This window comes from Alligator sinensis, unplaced genomic scaffold, assembly GCF_000455745.1.
Source record: "Alligator sinensis unplaced genomic scaffold, ASM45574v1 scaffold596_1, whole genome shotgun sequence".
Lineage (NCBI taxonomy): Eukaryota > Metazoa > Chordata > Crocodylia > Alligatoridae > Alligator > Alligator sinensis.
The window spans coordinates 989,768-1,009,205 of NW_005841967.1; the positions used below are offsets into that span (position 1 = coordinate 989,768).

Sequence of the window (19,438 nt, forward strand, 5' to 3'; positions counted from 1 at the left end):
GCCCATGAGTTAGTTGTCTGTCTTTCTTTTTTTGGTCTGTTCGGCCATCATGTTTGCTGCACTTTGTCATTCATGTGGGATGTTTTCATGTGAGAGCTTGTGGATCGAGATCATGAAAACAAATAATACAGAGGCTCTGTAAGAATGTCATGCTTGGGTAAGAGATTATGTTGATACTGTCTTACCCTTATAGCACTCAGAAAACAGTCTGGAGCCATAAATGTATCTAAAGGAGAAGAACCCAATTGTAGATGGTTGGTCTGTAACATCCTTACAAGCACTTTTTGAATTGGATAATGGTTGGACTAGATTTTCCTTTGAGGGAGAATGTGGGAAGCACTGTTTCTGTCTCACTTTAATAGAGGATTATTCTCTTCATGTCTCTTCGGTACCAAGAAGATGCTTTGTTAGCCAGGATCACTTTCTCTATCCAAAGGTGAAAGGAGGCTCTGCATGCCTTCCCATAATCTCTTTTGGTAGCAGAGCCCCTGGGGAAGTTCAGGAGTAAAAGTTCAATGATCTGAACAGCTGCACACTGACCCACGTAGCCATGATTGTCAACTGAGCTGCAGTAACCAAAGGTGATGCCATCATCATGCTGAAAATTTAGCCTCAGGCCATCATCACTTGAAATCATAGCGCCTTGCTCAATCTTAACCTGCAGGTGACTCCTAAGAGGGTAGTGATTTGCAGACATGGTGCCTTTTAAATGCATGACTTTTACCCCCATGTCATGTTGCAAGCCACTTGCTAGTAAGGCCTACAGTCCTATGTGGAAAGGCATGCAGAATGGTGCAGTCAAGTCCATTAGAATGCAGAGGGATGTAATTTGTTGTGTAGAAGGCAGAATAGATTTTCACCTTATAAATCAGGGGGGTCAAGTTTACCTGGCTTCACAGCATACCTGAACTGGTGTGTGGGTTGGACAGGGACTAACGCCTTGCAGAATGTCCATAGTACCTGGCCCTGCTTGCATGCCCGACCCTGGCACAAGGCAGATGCTGCCTCCAACGTGTGAGCTGCATCCAGTGTTTCATGCAGGCTGTGTTTGATGTACTTGTTATAGAACAACCAAAGTGTGTGTGTGTGTGTGTGTGTGTGTGTACTGTACTTCATCACAGCATTTGATGAAGTGAGCTTCAGCTCACAAAAGCTTGGGCTATACATAATCCCCAACGGGACGTGGTACCTTCAAATTCAGCAGTGATGAAACGCAACATCTAATGAAGTGAGCTTTAACTCATGAAAGCTTGAGTTGTAGGTAGATGGATCTACTTCAGTTAGTCTATAAGGGTATATCTACCCTGCCTTCAATTAGAATGCCCCATACAACAGCTGTGTGACTGTCTCATATTTCACTCAGGCACATTTGGAAATTTCTTTGGCTTATGGGCTCATGGAAAGTTTATTATCCAGTATTTATTTTGTTATCAGGGGTTACACAGTGCACTCCATGCCTCTCACAGCTGGCTCCATCCCTATTTAAGGAATCCCATGTGTCCTTGGATAATTAACATTGCAATAAGAATGATGAAAACTACTATGAACCACTTGGCTTTTATCAGCTTAGCTTTATGCAAACAAAAATTGTTTTTCTGTTGGTAGTGACTTCAGTTCTACTCAAATGGTGTTGGAGTTCCACTTTACCTTGCCTATCAACTAGGTCAGGTTCTTTTCATACCCAGCTGCTTATCCCACTCTCTTTCATAACCATGCTATTTTATTTTTGTAGTAGCTCTCTACCAAGTAGCTATATTTTAGCTACATTTTTGCTTGGTTTCAGCTTCCAGGAGAGAGTTATATTTCAGATTTTTCCCAGTCTGAAATTTAGTCCTAGAGTTTGGGGAAACCAAACCCTTCCCCCATGCCCCCTGGGAAGAGTTATTTTGATACATCTCATGTTTTCAGGTGACTAACATTTTTTTCCCCCACAAGGCTTGCATTTCTAGTTGGGCTCATTCAACAGGTTTGTTTGTACTTTTTGTTTGATGTTACATTCTGAGAATTACTAGTTTCCTAAGATAATTGTTACATACTGCTGGCGTTGGCCTTGTTATTGCTGCAACCTACTCTCCAGGAATTATAGTCCTTCACCAATAATATTTTGGAGTAGAAAAGATATAATTTCTTTTTTTTTTCTTCTGCTGTGTAGAGTTCTGTCTCTAACTTAACTTGACAGAGAGAGAGAGAGAGAGACAGACATGCGATGCAACAGCCTGAGGTACAGCTCATCAGCTTTTAATGGTATCACACTGTGAAGCTACAGAGTGCTTTGTATGTGGCTTTTCTCATTTGAGCTGGGTTGGATCATGGGGAATAACCCTGGGCACATCTACACAAGACGCTAACATTGCAGTAGACTAATTATACTGTGCATTAGGACATCTGGCAAAAACCATGCCAGTGCGCTACTGCGCATTAGTGTCACAAAAAACGTTTGCGCTAATGTGTAGTAGCGCTGATTACGGTGCATTAATGAATGTGTAGATGTGTCCCCGGTATAGTAACTTGAGGCAACTTTTGCAATGATGACATGCCATTAGTAATTTTACAGGATTCATTCTCCCATACCTGCTTCCTTTGAAGTTGAATATCGCTTTTTTTTGTAATTCTAGTTTAGTTTAACTTTTTCTCTGAGGCACATCTTACTTATTTTTGCTTGTTGAGATCAGAATTTTGTTTTTTGCGTGATTTGGTCCCCCTTCACAATTAGGGGCATCATTTACACAGGTGACATAAGGTTCATCAAATTTGTTTTCTAGGGTTGCACTGATGAAGATTTTTTTTGGCTGATATCAATGGCCGATTATTAACCAGCCATATCTGCTAATACTGCTCTTATTGCCAATATGCGGCCCAGCAGCTTGGAGAGCAGTGTCTGGCTGGTAAGTCTGTAGGGGGAAGGGACATGGGGGTGGGGCAGATCAAGCCCCCCACAGTGAGGGAGAGAGTGGGGCTGGGGCAGGGCATAGGATGGAGCTATGGGTGGCACTTGCCTCCATACTTCCCCTGGGGTGCATGCAGGGCAGATGGCTGCCCCCCCCCCCCAAACAAGCTGCCTTTGGCTGTGCCCCATGCCCCGCACTGGCTGGGCAGCCCCAGCCCCACTCCCTCCTCATTGTTGGGGCCTCAATCCGCCCCCTGTCCCCTCCCCCCACAGACTTACTGGTCAGATGCTGCTCTTCAAGCTGTCAGGTTGCATTTCTGGCCACGTGCATGCTGTGGCTGTGCATGCGCACGTACCATTTATTGGTGACGTGCCACATCGGCCAAAAAAAGCCGATTGCCAATAATGTCAATTTTCCTTTTATTGGTGCCAATGTGATATAGACTGATATACTGGTGCACCTCTATTGTTTTCTTTTGCCTTTTGCAGATGAGTTAAAAAGCTTGAGTAAGCATAGTTTCGCCAGGCGCTGAAGTCTGAGATCTTTCACAAAAGATCCTGTGGGAAAATTTCAGGGGGGAAAAAACGACCAGACAGTAGTGTTATAACAATAATTTTTCTCCCTTTTTACAGTAGCAATCCCTTGTTCAAAATATAAGTGGGCATTTAGTACAAGGGTGTCAAACCTGTGGTCTATAGGCCAGATTTGGCTTGCAGAGCAGTGTCATCTATCTCAGTCTTTGGATCTTTGGATCAGGACCCATTTTGTAAACATCGATGGCCAGTCCCAACCCACTGCCCCCCTCCCCCAGCAGCGTGTGGGGGTGGAGTGTGGGGCATCTTGGGCCCCAAACAGCTCCTTGCAAGTTGGAATTCTGGCAGCCTGCAAGTGAAAAGCCACGGTTTCCCACATTTTTCTCCTTTAAAGGAGAATCCATTTTCAAGTTTTGTTTATGACCCTTTTGTATATTCTTGCACCCCACATCTAGGTCGCAACTGTCGGATTGAGAAATGCTGATCTAGCTTGCGGGGCTCCTGAAGGGTCCAGGAATTTGCCAGTAGGGTGAGTGGCAGCAGCATTGATTCCAATGCTTCCCTGTGCAGACCTAGCAGCCCCTGAGCCTAAGGGCTTAAAGGCCCCATTGCTTGTCCCGCTGCTGAAGTTCTGGGTATGGCTCCCTGGGGACTCATTTTGGCAATGGAGATGTTGACCCCCTTTGCAGCTCAGTTAGTTGACAAAGCAGCTCAGGCACCTGATGGATTGCAGATTGGCTGAAGGGTCGCACTCAGAGGGTGGTGGTGGATGGATCATATTCGACTTGGGGGGAGGTGGGTAGTGGAGTCCCTCAGGGCTCGGTCCTGGGCCCTGCGCTGTTCAATTTCTTCATCAGCGATCTTGATGTTGGGGTGGAGAGCAACCTGTTTAAATTCGCTGATGACACCAAAATTTGGGGGGAGGTGAGCACGCTAGCAGGGAGAGAGAGATTGCAGAAGGATCTGGATAGGTTACAGGGGTGGGCAGACAGGAACAGGATGCGTTTCAATACGGACAAGTGCAGGGTGCTGCACTTGGGTAGTAGGAACCAGCAGCACACTTATACGATGGGGAACTCCCTACTTGAGAGCACGGAGGCGGAAAGGGATCTTGGTGTCATTATTGACTCCAAGATGAACATGGGCCGACAATGCGAGGTCATGGTTGGCAGGGCTAACCGGACCTTGTCGTGCATCCACAGGTGCATCTCGAGTAGAGCCAGGGAGGTGATCCTCCCCCTCTATGCGACGCTGGTCAGGCCGCAGCTGGAGTATTGTGTCCAGTTCTGTGCGCCCCATTTCAGGAGGGATGTGGACAACATGGAGAGGGTCCAGAGGAGGGCCACCCGCATGATCCGGGGACAACAGGGCAGACCCTACAGTGAGAGACTGCGGGACCTGAACCTATTCAGCCTCCACAAGAGAAGGCTGAGGGGGGACCTGGTGACCGTCTATAAACTCACTAGGGGGAACCAGAAGGGTTTGGGGGAGACGCTGTTTCCCCTAGCCCCTGCTGGCATAACAAGGAATAATGGGCACAAGTTGATGGAGAGGAGGTACAGATTGGACATCCGAAAAAACTACTTCACAGTCAGGGCGGCTAGGAGCTGGAACCAACTTCCAAGGGAGGTGGTGCTGGCCCCTACCCTGGGGATCTTTAAGAAGAGGCTGGATACTTACCTGGCTGGACTCATTTGAGTCCCGTTTTTGTTTTTAGGGTGAGTGGTTTTGTTTGTGTTTTTGGGTTGTTCTCCCGCCCTGGCGGGGGGGCGGGCTAGAAGATCTATTAGGTCCCTTCCGACCCTGAAACTATGAAACTATGAAATGAAACTATGAAACCTTTGAGGTTTGATGCCACTGCCACCCAACCCACCCACCTAATTTACTGAATCTGTCCCATTCTGAGATAACTTACTGTATAGTACCTGTCACTTCTTGGCACCAAACTGAAATTATTTTCCCCAGTGCAAGCAGAGCCCTCTAAAGTTAGGTTTGCTGGTACAGAGGGATAAACCTTGCAGTTCCTCAGCTCGGGTAGTGTTCACCTACATGTCAGCACAGAACACGTTTTTTCGTAGCAGCTACTATAAGGATGCCAGAAAATTATTGTTTGTTAAATTGCATTTACACATGAGATTCTCTGGACCATAGGCCTACAGACATAAAAGAAATTAAGGCCACCTTACCAATCTTTCAAAGGTCATTAGTAAAAAAGTTCTTTCCTTTCCTGTCTTTGTCTCTTCTAGATGTGAAATTATCCTTAAGTAGGTGAATGATAGGATGGAAAGTGTTAGAAATCAGTAAAACAAGCATGTTCCAGGAAGCAGAAAATACATTCTTATAGTGTTTTCTTATTTAAATATTTATAGGTTAGAGGTTTCGATACAGATTTAAATTTGAGGTAAAGAAAATGTATTTGATTGATAAGATGTTAAAATATAGGTTCTCATTCAAGTCATTTTCTTTGATGAGTTCAATGGTAAGTAGCAACATTCCATGCACAAAACTGGTAGGTTGGAATAGTTCGGGGCTCAGTTTAAAGACCTTTTTGGTTTAGCAGACTAGTCTGTGGTTTTATTCATAGAGCTTTCCCAGTTTATATTTCCTTCCCTCTTGCTATCCATTAAAAAAATGTGTGCACAGAAATGACTATGGCCACACTTTTAATGTGTCAAAAATAGGAGAACCCCAAACTTACCTGCTCCCATGTTATCTGGATGTATTTGGAAATAAGTGTTAAACCCAAATAGTTGCTTGCTAAACACAAACGCCTACCCTCATGGAAGATAAAGACAAATTCTCTTTGATTTAAATGAAGCAGAATCACTCTAGAGCAGTGGTTCTCTTTAGACTCAAGCCACCCCTTGGAAAATGCCAGCTCTTAACTTTTCACTCATTTTTTGAATACAGAAAAATAATAATGCAATTCTTCTGTTGCAAAGAGCTCAGAAAGACCACACCAGGTCAGAATGGTTTTAACACTATGAAATTTTATTTGAAATCCCTGGTCGTGTCCACATGTGCATGGACATTTGGTTCCCTGGAGATGACTAGCAGCAGCGCACTTTGTGCCGCTGCTAGTTGTCATTGGGGAGCGCCCATGCCATGTGTCCTCCAGTGTGCAGCAAGTTACCCCATGTCAGGCTGGGGCCAGCCTTACCTGGGGGCCTCCCAGGGCTGCAGTAGTGGTGATTTTTGCCATGCAGAGCCTGGCTGACAACTGCAGTGTGGCTCTACTTTTGAGTGGTGCATGGTGCCCATGCATGCACTGATCTGCTTTTTTTTCTCTGCAGGTTTTTTGGACCCCTGGATATCCAGGAGTAAAAAAAAAACCCCTCTGTGCTGCTCCCTTTCAGTGTGGAGAACAACTGAATGTGTGGTATGTGGTGCGGCAGATATATCTGGTCCCCATACCTCACAGCCACACTTGTCTGGATGCTGTCCCTCTGTTTGTCTTATGGATCATGTTTACACACCTGACAGTGTTAACATTGTGTGGTACCCTGCAACACCCTTGAAATAAACTCAGCACCCGGGTGGGGAATCATTGCTCTAGAACTGGGGTGGCCAATAGGGTGGTGCGAAGCTTCGGTCCCTGATTAGATGTGGTGGAGATTTGGCCCAATTTGGTGGCTGAAACTCTGAATCCAAATAGAATTGGAGGACCCTTTAATCTCTTTGAGTCGAATCGGAAGCCTCCGAATCAATTCGGAAAGATTTGGCGATTCAGACATAGACACATTTTGAAATATTTTTTCTACATACCTCTAGATAGCAGGCAGCTCATAAGGGCTGTGATGCTGAGTTGGATGGAATGTCCCACAGGAGCGTGGGGAGGCTCCCCAGTACTCTTGGGAGCAGACCCGGAAGTGGACCAGAAGCACTTCCAGTTCACTTTTGGTCCACTTCCGGATCTGCTGGGAGAGTGTGTGTGTGGGGGGCGGCCCTGCAGGCCCCTGGCTCAGAGACTGGTGCCTCCTGGGTCTGGGGGCCCCCCACAGCCGATTTCCCAAGCTGGGAGGGCATGCCCCCCCCGCATGTTCCCCTGCAGACCCGGAAGTGGACCAGAAGTACTTCTGGTCCACTTCCAGGTTTGCCACTGAGCATGCAGGGAGGTCTCCTGTGGGATGCCCCATCCGCCCCAGCATCACAGCGTTCGCAAGCTGCGCCCGGTACCTTGAGGTACGTAGAAAAAACATTTAAAGATGTGTCTATGTCCGAATTGCCGATTCTCTGAATTGGCATTGAATCTTCAGGTCTGGATTCGGTGGAATTGAATTGGGGACAGTGATCCGAATCAACGAATTGAATCACTGTCCCCGATTCAGGCTGAATCTGAATCAAATAGGACCCATTTTGCACACCCCTAGTGGCCAACTTGTGGCATGTGTGCTATGGGCAGCATCTGTGTGGCAAGCAACAGATCAGAGAGGGGATGCAGGAGAAAGAAAAGTGGCAGATTGGGCAAGGAGCACAGGGAAGGAACATGAAAGCAGAACAACAGATTGGGCAGGGGAAGAGGATCAGAGTGGCTCTTGGAGAGGGTTCAAGGCTAATTTGTGGCCTGCCTGCCGAAAATGTTGGCCCCCGTTGCTCTGAGTACCAATCTTTCTGTTTTTAAGAACGATTAAAGTAACCTAGCTTGGCTTCTGTAGATATGTGTGCGCGCGCGCGCGCGCACACACACACACACACACACACACACACACACACACACACACACACACACACACACATACGTTTTACTTCATGGTGCTGGCTGCAAAAAGCATTATGTGAGAGGACCTGACCTGTTCTGAAACCTTGATTTGAATTGCTCTTACATGGTTTGAAAAATGGTACCTGAAGCAAACACGCCTTTAGGCTTTTCCATGGCTTCCTTGAGAAAATTCCCATAATATTATACAAACCTCATAAAGAACTTTCTCGGTGAAGATACATTTCAAAACCTTGACTGTTCTAGCACCTGTCATCCCTGTTATATTAGGCTCACTGAAGCTGACAGCACAACATTTTATATCCTCTGGAAATTAGACAGATGGAATCAGTCGTCTAAGGGACACTAAGTTATCTGCATAGGCATAAAAGGTATTGCATCAAAACTAAAGAAAGAGGAGCAGCTCAGAGTCTTGACTTGAAGAAAATGTATTTTTCCACTGGTTTGTTAATAACATGCTTTTAAAAGATTTTTTTTAAATCTAGTTTTATAACTTACATAGAACTGATTTTATAACTTATGAATCATGTTTGGAAAGAAAGGGCTTTTGCAAGAAGAAAAAATTAAGGAACCAACCATTTATATTAAAAACTATAAATATCTGTTATGTTGTCTTTGCCTTTTTTGCCTTGTGAACATGAAATTTCTCCCCCACAACACAACTTCTGCTTGAAATGCAACTTTTTGATTTTGTGATATCACAATTTATTGTTATAACCCAAGGCCACAAATTCATTGCTTTGACTTCATTGTAGGGATTGCGTGGTTGAATGTCATACCTGAAGCATGGTTGGTAAAGAAACTGACAAGGTGAATATATGAAGTACATTATTATGAAATGCTAGCGTCATACGTGAAAGTTCCTCCTTAGAAGCTATTCTGTTCGGCTTCAATTTTCTATTCTTTTCAGGACCTTCTTTAATTACTGAGATATTTAGATGCAATATCAATAAAACCCAGACTGATTTAATGTGATAGTACTTAAAATATATAGAATTTAGAGGTCCACATCAAGGAGTTCTGTTTCCCAATGTTTACCAACCATAGCCAAAACAGCGATACCAGCCTGAATCCATAGAGAACATGAAGCAGTGGTTCAGAGAGATAAGTATTTCCATCTTTATCTTTAAGGGTGCTTAGTGGTTGTCCCTCTTTTTCCTTAACAAAACTGTTTTATTCCGTTTCCAAACTTGTTTTGAACAGTATGAGTGGAGTAAGAAGGCACAATATGTATAAACGAATAACAGTACATTGCTGTATGTGTGGCTGAATTTCAACTACCAGTTTGAAGTGATGTCTGTCTGTCTGTCTCTGGCAATTTGGGGAAAGGATTTCCCTTGCATCCTGTCTTGTTTTCCATTTTGAAATCAGTGCAGGGTAAGATTAAGGGACAGACAGTAAACCATATCCCAGAGGTATGCTGCCACTTGCAGCCCAGCTGGCTGCCACCACTGCTGCTACTCAAGCCACCTGCTGCTGCCCCAGCCCTCTAAGGGCTGCTATTTCACTTCTGTGCACCTCCCCCTGCCCCCGCTACTGAAACCATTGCTGCTGCTGACTCCTCACCGCTGAAACCTGTTGGTACCAACTCCCACCAGCGACAAAACCAGAGAGAAAGGATGGCTTGGGCAGCAGCCAGCATTGCAGAAAATCTGTTTAGAGCCTAAGGTCTGCTACTGCACTGCTCCTCCCTGTTGTAGAATTACCACTGATGCCCCAGTTCCGCAGGCCATATGCAAATACTTGGTGGGCCAGACCTCTAAACCTGTGCCTGAGGCCTTAGCTTTTGGAGTTCCATGATAATGACAGAATTTCAGCTTTCATTTGAAAAAGCTCCCCAAAATAAGTTACACAACTCTAGCTCTTGTGGCTGCAAAATAATCCTCTCCATACTTACCACTGTCGTATGTAACACCCTGCCCCCCTCCCGGAAAAAAGAGGGCCTGACCGTAAGTAAAACACTTACATCAGCTTGAATCCACAGACAACCTGAAGCAATGGCTCAAAGAGGCAAATGCTTCTCCTTTTATCTTTATTGGTTGTTAACTCTGAAACTTGCTGTTCTCAGGATATTCTATTCACGGCCCCTAGCCCAAGCAGTTGGGGGATACTGCCACACCACCACCATAAACCCGTCTTGCAGTGGCACAACAGGGAGGTGACTTGATGCTGTCTTTTTTGGGGATTCAGAAGCAGCTGCTGCTGCAGCGTTAGGTGGCTGCACCATCACATTTGGCATGGTAGCAGCTGGTGCTGCCCTGTGTTGCAGTCGTCTGGGTGCAGAGCTGGCTTGCTACACCTTTGCCTTCTTGTCTGTGTCAAAAGGGCCCGCTGAAAGAAGAATCTCTTGCTTGAGCTTACTATTTGCTATGCAGGTGAGTGGTGAGGTCTTCCAACCTTTGGATTGATCACCACTGCAGGCTGGAAGGAGGAAGCACAGCTTTTCCCAGAGAAGGGTGGCGATCTTTCACAGCACAATGGACATTTCTTTTGTGAGTAGTCTATCTCTACCACCTAAGAAGAGATTCGTTGCTTAGGGTCACGTGGGTGTCACCTGTGTCCTGGCTATGCCTAAACACAGTCTTTGTATACATATTTGTATTTGTATTTTAAATTGTAAGCCTTGGAATACATACGAGAATAAGTGTAATAAGGAACTAGTAGTAAAGATGCAATTTAAATGTACTGTATTGTCTCTGTTTCTGGCTGGTTTCTTGTTTTAGTGTTTAATATTTATTTTACATTTGTTAAACCAGGTAGTAATTATGTTAGCAATTTGTACCATTGCCAACAGGTTTTGTTATGCCTGGTCAGTCAGTGGTGCATGGGGTGTTTAGCAGTTCTTTGCAAGTCAGAGTTTTGGAGTATGAAGGATTCTTAGATGCATTGCATTTTCAGTAACTGGAACCTATTGATCTTCCTTTTTAAGGTGTGCTAAACATGAATCCTTCTAGCTGACTGGGTGCAGCCTAGCTCCACCTGCTTTTGCATTCACCTTCTCTTCGCTGGCCTCAGTAATGCAGCATCATGGTCTGTCCCCAAATAGCCTGATTTCACAGGAAAAGGTAAGTTGGAGTTTCTTTCCTCCTGACTTCTGCTAGAAGTACTAGGGAAGACTTTGTTGGACTTGCCAGCAGGTCTTCAAGTAAATAAGAATGACCTGCTAGTGCATACCCCCAGCCTTCGAGTCCATGTGAGCAAAGCTGATGACTGCAGTAAAGTATCAGTGTGAAGGAGCATATGAGACAGGCCCAGAGGCAATGCCTTTACAGCTGTCTGCAAGCAGTGTATTGTACAAGTTAAAGCACTATATTGGAACTTGAGCGATCTTTTACTCCTGGCCCTTACATAAACTGCCCTATGTGAACTTGCTCAAGTCCTTGATTTCTCAGCCTTAGTAGCCTGTCTGAAATGAGTATAATACCCTGGGAGGCAGGGAAATATTATGAGGATTAATTCAAGTATGTGAGGAGCTTGGATACTGCCATGATGAGTACCATAAAACAGCCTATAAGCAATGCACACTTGGTCCTTAAACAGCAGTCCTGTTATCCAGCTCGTCTAGTCTGCCTTATTTTCATCTCCCTCTGCCCCTTTGAATGTGCGTTTGCATTAGGCCAATAGTCCTTTGCTGTGGTGACTAGTCCCAGATTGTTGGTACTTACCTTCTCATCACCTCTTCAGGTTCTTTACAGATGTTGCTCAGTTGAGCAATGGAACCAGGTCTGTGGGCTTTCTTGGGGAACTTCTTTTTCGTTCGCTAGTGGAAGCCTCACTCTGGCCTTGATGTAGGAAAGCATCCCAGTTTATGAAGACTGTTAAGTACCTGCTCATGTTCCACTGAGAGGGTCTTTACCTTGGTCCATAAAGCTTAAGCAGCTGCTTAAAGGCATATTGTCTTTGTCTCAGACGGGCGGAGCCGACTCGAGTTGATTTTCGAAATTACTCGTTCGCTGGGCGGGCTGGTGAATGGAGAGGCAGACAAAGCTTAATGGTTGCAAAAACTTTACTTACGCTGCTTGTAGCCGCGATGCAGACGGTCCGGTCGTTTGAACAACTATGTGAGTTGTTCCAGCTGGCAAGGCTCAAGCCAGTCAATCCGTCCACAAATTAAGCCGGTGGCGAAAGGGTACGTCGAGGATTGCGCTCGGCGACAGGGAGAAGAATCGATAGGTGATCAGTCTATCGATCAGCTCAGCCGCAAGTCAGATCTCTTTAGAGGCACTCTGCAGCGTGCTCAAAGTTCTCCGACTTGTGCGGAAGTCGCACGAAATTTTAAATGGCTAGCAAGCCAATTACTAGCTGCCACGTAGGAATAATTTAGAACTGGCCAATAGCGGGACACAAATTTGCATTCAAATGGCGGGAACTCTCTTGCGCCGGGGTTTTTCTGTTGCAACAAAAACCCTTTGCTGTGCAAGAGGCTCTCATGTGGCGGGAAAATTCCATCGTGCTGAGGCACCAAAATCACTGGGTTGTGACAGTCTTGAATTAAGAATGGACTTTAAACACTAACTAAGTTCTTTCCTGAGCTTGGTTCTCTGGTTCTGTTCTTTTCTTTTGGATAGTTACATCACTAAAAGAGTTAGTGAGCTGGGCACTCCCTCAATTAAGAAGCATCAAATGTTCCGATAAGATTGGTACTGCTCATGTCTACTTTGTACACGTTCAGAAGACAGTTCCACTGATTTTGAACTAGCATGTTGTCTCATCTTAAAAACTCACTCTTTTCAGGGGACCTTATTGTACTAGAATTCTTATTAATCTCTGCACAGCCTCCCTTCCTAGAACTATTTTCCCATGTTTTGTTTTGGATGGTTGGATCCCATTCCATGTACTATGGAGCACCTTAAAACTTTAATTGACTGTAACGAAAGCAGATAATATTCATGATTTTATAATATCAGGTCCTTTGGAAACAAGACCAGCAGGCAGGCAGCAGTGGGGGAGCTTGTCTCCACGCTGCTCCTACCAGGGGTAGGGGGCTGCCAACCTGCAGATTTGGGTCTCTGGCTCCAGAGCCCTAGCAGCTGGGAGACCCCTCTGGCAGGGCTGGGGGAGCAGGAGCTGAAAATGAGGGGTGACGGGCACCAGCAGTGCTGGGTGGGCTGTGGGGGGGCCTTTCATTTTAATCACAGATTTTCGGGTTTTTGTCAGAGATTTTGAAGTTTTTTGTCAGGGAAACCCAGAATCCCTGATGATTAGGCTACTTACTGCACAGTTAGCATCTCATGTAGATTGTCTCAAGTCTAAAATGAGCACCAGAAATTACAATAATTCTGCCCTTTGGTTTCTTCCTGTATACCAGGGACGGTAGAGTTGGAGTTGCAGACTTACTTTTCTTGATCTGAAACCACTGGCATAGTACCCTAATTTTACCTGTAATATGTATGATGGAAACAGGGATGGGGCAAGAATGACAGCTTTTTCAGCTATATGATGTCTCTTTAGTCATATAACTTTGTGTGTCATAGAGTTTGATGGCAAACAGTCAAAAACAAAATTGTAGGAAATCTTTGTAAAATAGATTTTAATATCTATTAAACATCTGTGTAAAAATAGTGTCAGAAGAGTTAAAAATATGAAGACTTCTGATGCAGGCAAAGACAGTATTACTAGCTAATTAAAATATTAACTTACTTCAATTTTGTCACTGCCTAAGGAGGTCTGGGCTATGTATGACAGAATAAAACAAAGCACAGCAGCGTAATAAATTATCCAAACTCTTTAAATACCTATGGACAGGTTCAGTTTAAAAAAAAATGTAAATGGAGGGTAATGTTTGAAGGAGCAGCAGATCATTTTGAACACACTAACACAGAAAGCATATGCTTTAAAGGCATTTAGTCTTTTTTAAGTGAGGTTGACTTCAAAGAAGAATAGGTCCATGTTATATAGCTCTTCATGTCATAAATGCAGTCACCTTCCAGTTTTTGATGTGATGATTGGAGTCTTAAATTGGGTTTTGTGGAGGCGCAGAAATACATTGGTGCATAATATCATCAGGTCCAAAAATACTAAGGGGTTTAAGCAATAGTTATAATCTGAAGTTGATCTGCTATTTTACAGTCAGTTTAAAGAAAGAAAGGCAGATGTAATTATTATTCAAAGTGAAAAGGAGCTGTTCTGCTGGCTGAACGACCTGGCAAAAATGGAGCAACTATCGCTAAAATGGATACCTGTTATGATGAGGTACTCCAAGGATAAAAAATGCATTTATTGGCATAGCTAATAAATGGGAAGACAAAAATTTTTACACATTTTATCCAAGGAAAATACATGATTAGGCATGAGGCCAAGATCCTGAGTGATCTTCCACTCAGAAGCAAGGCTTTTGTCTTTGTAAGGCAAACTTGATTTATACTAATAAAGTGGCCACTTTGATATGTGAACTTAGGGGCCAAATTAAGATTCTTTCAAAGTGGAGTGGTGTCTACTTTATCAAACTTCAGATCTGTTCTTTATGAATTTATAACGCCATATGTCAGTTGGCAAACCTTGCAGCTCACCAAGTAACATCACACAGGAGGTTATGCCAGGTGATCGTGGTGGTACCTTCTGACTTATGTTGATGCATTTGAAAATTATAGCCTTGGAGCTTCTGCACGCCAGCTGGTATTTGGAGTCAGTTCCTGCTTCCACTGTAGTAAGTGAAAAAATTCCTGTTTGCGTTCAGTAGTGAATCCAGCAATAAAGCCCATAATGAATCAAGATTGAATGTTCTTCAGATATAATTGCACATCTGTTAATGTTCTCACTAATTTCCTCATTTCTGTGCAGTTTCTCCCGTGAACAGCCCCAAATTCCTCTGCACCTGCATTGAAAACCCTCCTTTTGTCATGACCTAAACTAACTGAGATGACCTACACTAAAAAAGCCCTTAAGTTTATAATAGTATGCTTACATTTTCATTGGATTGCAACTTTCTTGAAAGTCTGCTGGTCTTGTTAAAGTTCTGGATGGGGTTAAGTTGAAAGAGGATTTCTTGCAATTCAAACCTCTGTTTTAGATCCAGCTAACATAATTATAGTTTTGCTACTGGCCAGTAGTACTGCTCTGGATATCATCAAAGCATTCTTGTAAGACATTTTGAACTACTCCCAGTGACCATTTCTGTGGTTGGTATATAGTAATTTCTGTGCACATATTAAAACTGTGCCTTGTCTAAAAAGTTTTGAAGATTTCATAAACACCAGGGCAGATCCACGTGGACTAGCAAGGTACCCAAAAGCTTGAGTATAAACATTGAGCAATCTGACAATACAGAATCTTGCATAGGTGTATTTCAGCTAATGATTGGAGTCCATGATCTAAAGTTATGCTGCTGTAATTTACTATACCAGCTAATAACTTCTGAGTGGGTTATGTCAAATGCTTTGATAAATTAGTGCTCACAAAGCCATTGCTTGAATTTGATTAGTGGCATTGCTAAAATAGAGGAAAAGATTACAAAGAAAGCTATAACAACAATCTACCTACAAGCAGACAAAATTAAATTCATTAGAGAATTAACTCATTCATTTTTGGGACAAATCCCTTCAGTCCTTTGATAAAACACTACTTATTTAAAGAAACTGACTTGCTTGAAAGGTTACAGCTTATACGCTGAAATGTTATTACCTATTATTTTTATTTATCATGTTTTCTGCTCCACTCAAAAAGTGCTTTTGGGTGCTTTTAGGAGCTTAGAAGCTTTTAAAAGAAATATAAATTTACATCTGTGCTTGTACATGTGTGTGTGCATGTGTGTGCACCCCCCCCCCCCCCAAGAAAGGGTATAACAAAACAGATAAGATAAGCAAAGGCCTGGCCAGACGTAACATTGGAAGCACTTCAGATGGCAAATAGAGAGATATAAGTGCTCTATGAAGTGCTCCAAAAATGGCCAAAAGCACTCCAAAAATAATCTTGAATGAAACAGCATTTTGAAACGTTTCCAGTTACGTCTGCACTCCACAGAATGTGATGACCTGTAACAGAACAGAAGTTCAGTACACTTAAACAGCTTTCAAAATGGCTGAAACTGGTTTAAGATAAACCTGGTTGGATGTACTATTAGACTTAACACTGCATGTGTTCCACAGAGAGCAACACCATGAGCATGCTGGTCTCCCTAGTTGCCGCTACTTGGTTACTTACTGCTATTTACCAGGATTTTCAAGGAAAGATTGCTTTTAATTTGTTCTGCCTTTCAGAAACAAGGCGCATGTCTTATTCTGGGCATGCTGCATGCAAGCAAATACAGTATGTTAAATATTGATTTAATATGCTTACAAGTAGTCTGACTTTTCTGAGATACCAGGCAGTGTAGCACTCATTGTCTTCATTGAGGCCTGGGTTTGGACAGCACCTCTGAATGCCAGACTATTTGTACTTAGCTGCCTAAGTATGGTTGTAGGAACCTGTAACTTAAGGTACTCAGGTTGAAAACTGTGATTTTTATTTTTTCTCTATTTGTTGAGGTACTTAGAAAAAATTTGGGTGTTCAATTACTTACTGTTATGGTAATATCACTATATAAACCACGCAAGTCAGATGTCATAATGTTTGAATGAGAGATGATGATTCATTTTAGGATTTTTTTTTATCTACAGGTACATGGTAAAAAGTACTGCCTCTGTTTTTGTGTAAAGAAGATGATGCTAGCTGATGATCAAGTGGTCCTCCCCATTCAGCAGGTACAGATGCTTTAAAATGTTTATTTGTAGAATACAGTGAAGACTGAACCAGTAACTTCATGAATTGAAGTGATGACTGTCTGAAGTTTTGCTGTTTCTGTTCCATACAGATCATAGCTTCAGTGTCAAGTAAGTACTCATTGTGCTTTATTTAAATATATTTCACTGGAACTCCTGTGTTCTCTTGTGAATATGTAGCAGAACAGCAGCCTGATTTTGACTGTCTGAGTGACATCAGCTTCGACTTTTCCCTCAGTAACACATTTGGTGCTTCATCGAAAGAATTTGGAATGTACTTGTATTACAGAAATGGTTTGTGTTGAAATACCAACATGCCAAGCTAACCACGGTTAAGTCTGCCAAACTTAACATAATCGTTACAAGTTTGACTCAGCCTTGAAGTCTGTCTGAACTGGAATGGGACTCATTCCATGGAAACAATCTTATCAAGAAGACCCAGGTGCTAAGAACCCATTCATGCAGACTAGAAAGTAGCCTTCCAGTATTGCACATTGAGAATTTTTGTCACCATTATCTGCAGGTGAATTTCAGTATTGTGTGCTCCTCCCTGTTTATCCATCCTTGATGGTTTAAAAGGAGTAATTATCATAAGTTTGCTCTTAAACTCATTAGCAGCTTGATAGTGAAATCATTTTTTTAGTAGTGAACTTCCCCTTTGTCCTGCATGATGGTTTATTATTGTAAGATCTATGCTGATTTTTGAGTTGCCTGTTGGCACTGTGATGTTCTAGGGTTTTCTTTCTGAGGACCACTGAAGAATCATTTGAAGTGTTAGAAAGAAAAAACACATATGGAAAGCACTGCAGGAAGAGGGGGCTTTTACAAGAGGAACAAAAGTAAGTTGGCAGGCTGAATTTTGAGCCTTGGTATTCTTGTAGACACGTACCAAAATGTAACCGCAGAATCCAAAAACTGCTCATCTTCACATCAGTCTGTAAGCAGACCTGATCCTAAGAGGAATGATTCTCCTCTATGGTGTTCTCCTTTTTACCCACGATTTCCCAGAAGTTCTTTTGAAGCTAGCTAATAGGTTTCCAGTTTCATTAATTTTCAGGGGGTTGGATGACAATATATTGGGAGGATGAAGAAGGCGCCGGGTAACGTGGGGCCCCTGCAGGATATGCTGGGCAATCTGGTGGTTGCGTCAGAGGATAAAGCGGACCTCTTTAACCAATTCTTCACCTCCGTTTTCTTGTGCAGGGACCGGGACTTCCCTGCTGTGATAGAAGCCGGACGCGAGGGGATCGCCTTCAGACCTCAGGTTGGGGAGGACCGGGTTAGAGAGCTTCTGGAGGGGCTGGACGCGTTCAAGTCAGCGGGTCCGGATGCTCTCCACCCCAGGGTGCTGAGGGAGCTAGCTGGGGTTATTGCAGGGCCCCTGGCACGGCTCTACGAGCGATCGTGGTGCTTGGGCCAGGTGCCAGATGATTGGAAGGTAGCTAATGTGGTCCCCATCTTCAAGAAAGGGAAAAGGGAGGACCCGGGCAACTATAGGCCCGTCAGTCTCACCTCAATCCTGGGGAAACTCTTTGAGAAGATCATCAAGGAGCACATTTGTGATGGGCCGGCATCAGAAATGATGCTCAGGGGCAATCAGCATGGATTTATTAGGGGGAGATCATGTCAGACCAACCTGATTGCCTTTTATGATCAGGTCACAAAGGCCATGGACGCAGGTGTCGCGGTGGATGTAGTCTTTCTGGACTTCAGCAAGGCCTTTGACACCGTCTCTCACCCCATCCTAATTAATAAACTAGGCGACTGTGGCATAGATGCCTACACGGTCAGATGGATTGCAGATTGGCTGAAGGGTCGCACTCAGAGGGTGGTGGTGGATGGATCATACTCGACTTGGGGGGAGGTGGGTAGTGGAGTCCCCCAGGGCTCGGTCCTGGGGCCTGCGCTGTTCAATTTCTTCATCAGCGATCTTGATGTTGGGGTGGAAAGCAACCTGTTTAAATTCGCTGATGACACCAAAATTTGGGGGGAGGTGAGCACGCTAGCAGGGAGAGAGAGATTGCAGAAGGATCTGGATAGGTTACAGGGGTGGGCAAACAGGAACAGGATGTGTTTCAATACGGACAAGTGCAGGGTGCTGCACTTGGGTAGTAGGAACCAGCAGCACACTTATACGATGGGGAACTCCCTACTTGAGAGCACGGAGGCGGAAAGGGATCTTGGTGTCATTATTGACTCCAAGATGAACATGGGCCGACAATGCGAGGTCATGGTTGGCAGGGCTAACCGGACCTTGTCGTGCATCCACAGGTGCATCTCGAGTAGAGCCAGGGAGGTGATCCTCCCCCTCTATGCGACGCTGGTCAGGCCGCAGCTGGAGTATTGTGTCCAGTTCTGTGCGCCCCATTTCAGGAGGGATGTGGACAACATGGAGAGGGTCCAGAGGAGGGCCACCCGCATGATCCGGGGACAACAGGGCAGACCCTACAGTGAGAGACTGCGGGACTTGAACCTATTCAGCCTCCACAAGAGAAGGCTGAGGGGGGACCTGGTGACCGTCTATAAACTCACTAGGGGGAACCAGAAGGGTTTGGGGGAGACGCTGTTTCCCCTAGCCCCCGCTGGCATAACAAGGAGTAATGG

General features: G+C 44.2%; 1 long non-coding RNA gene across 1 annotated transcript in view; it reads left to right on the top strand.

The window, feature by feature from the left end:
• LOC112549791 overlaps positions 1-19,438 on the top strand; it is a 42,862-nt gene that overhangs the window by 4,031 nt on the left and 19,393 nt on the right. The window contains exons 2-4 of the long non-coding RNA XR_003093309.1: positions 10,514-10,630; positions 11,068-11,203; positions 16,733-16,816. This is a non-coding gene — a long non-coding RNA (uncharacterized LOC112549791). The remainder of the gene's footprint in view (positions 1-10,513; positions 10,631-11,067; positions 11,204-16,732; positions 16,817-19,438) is intronic.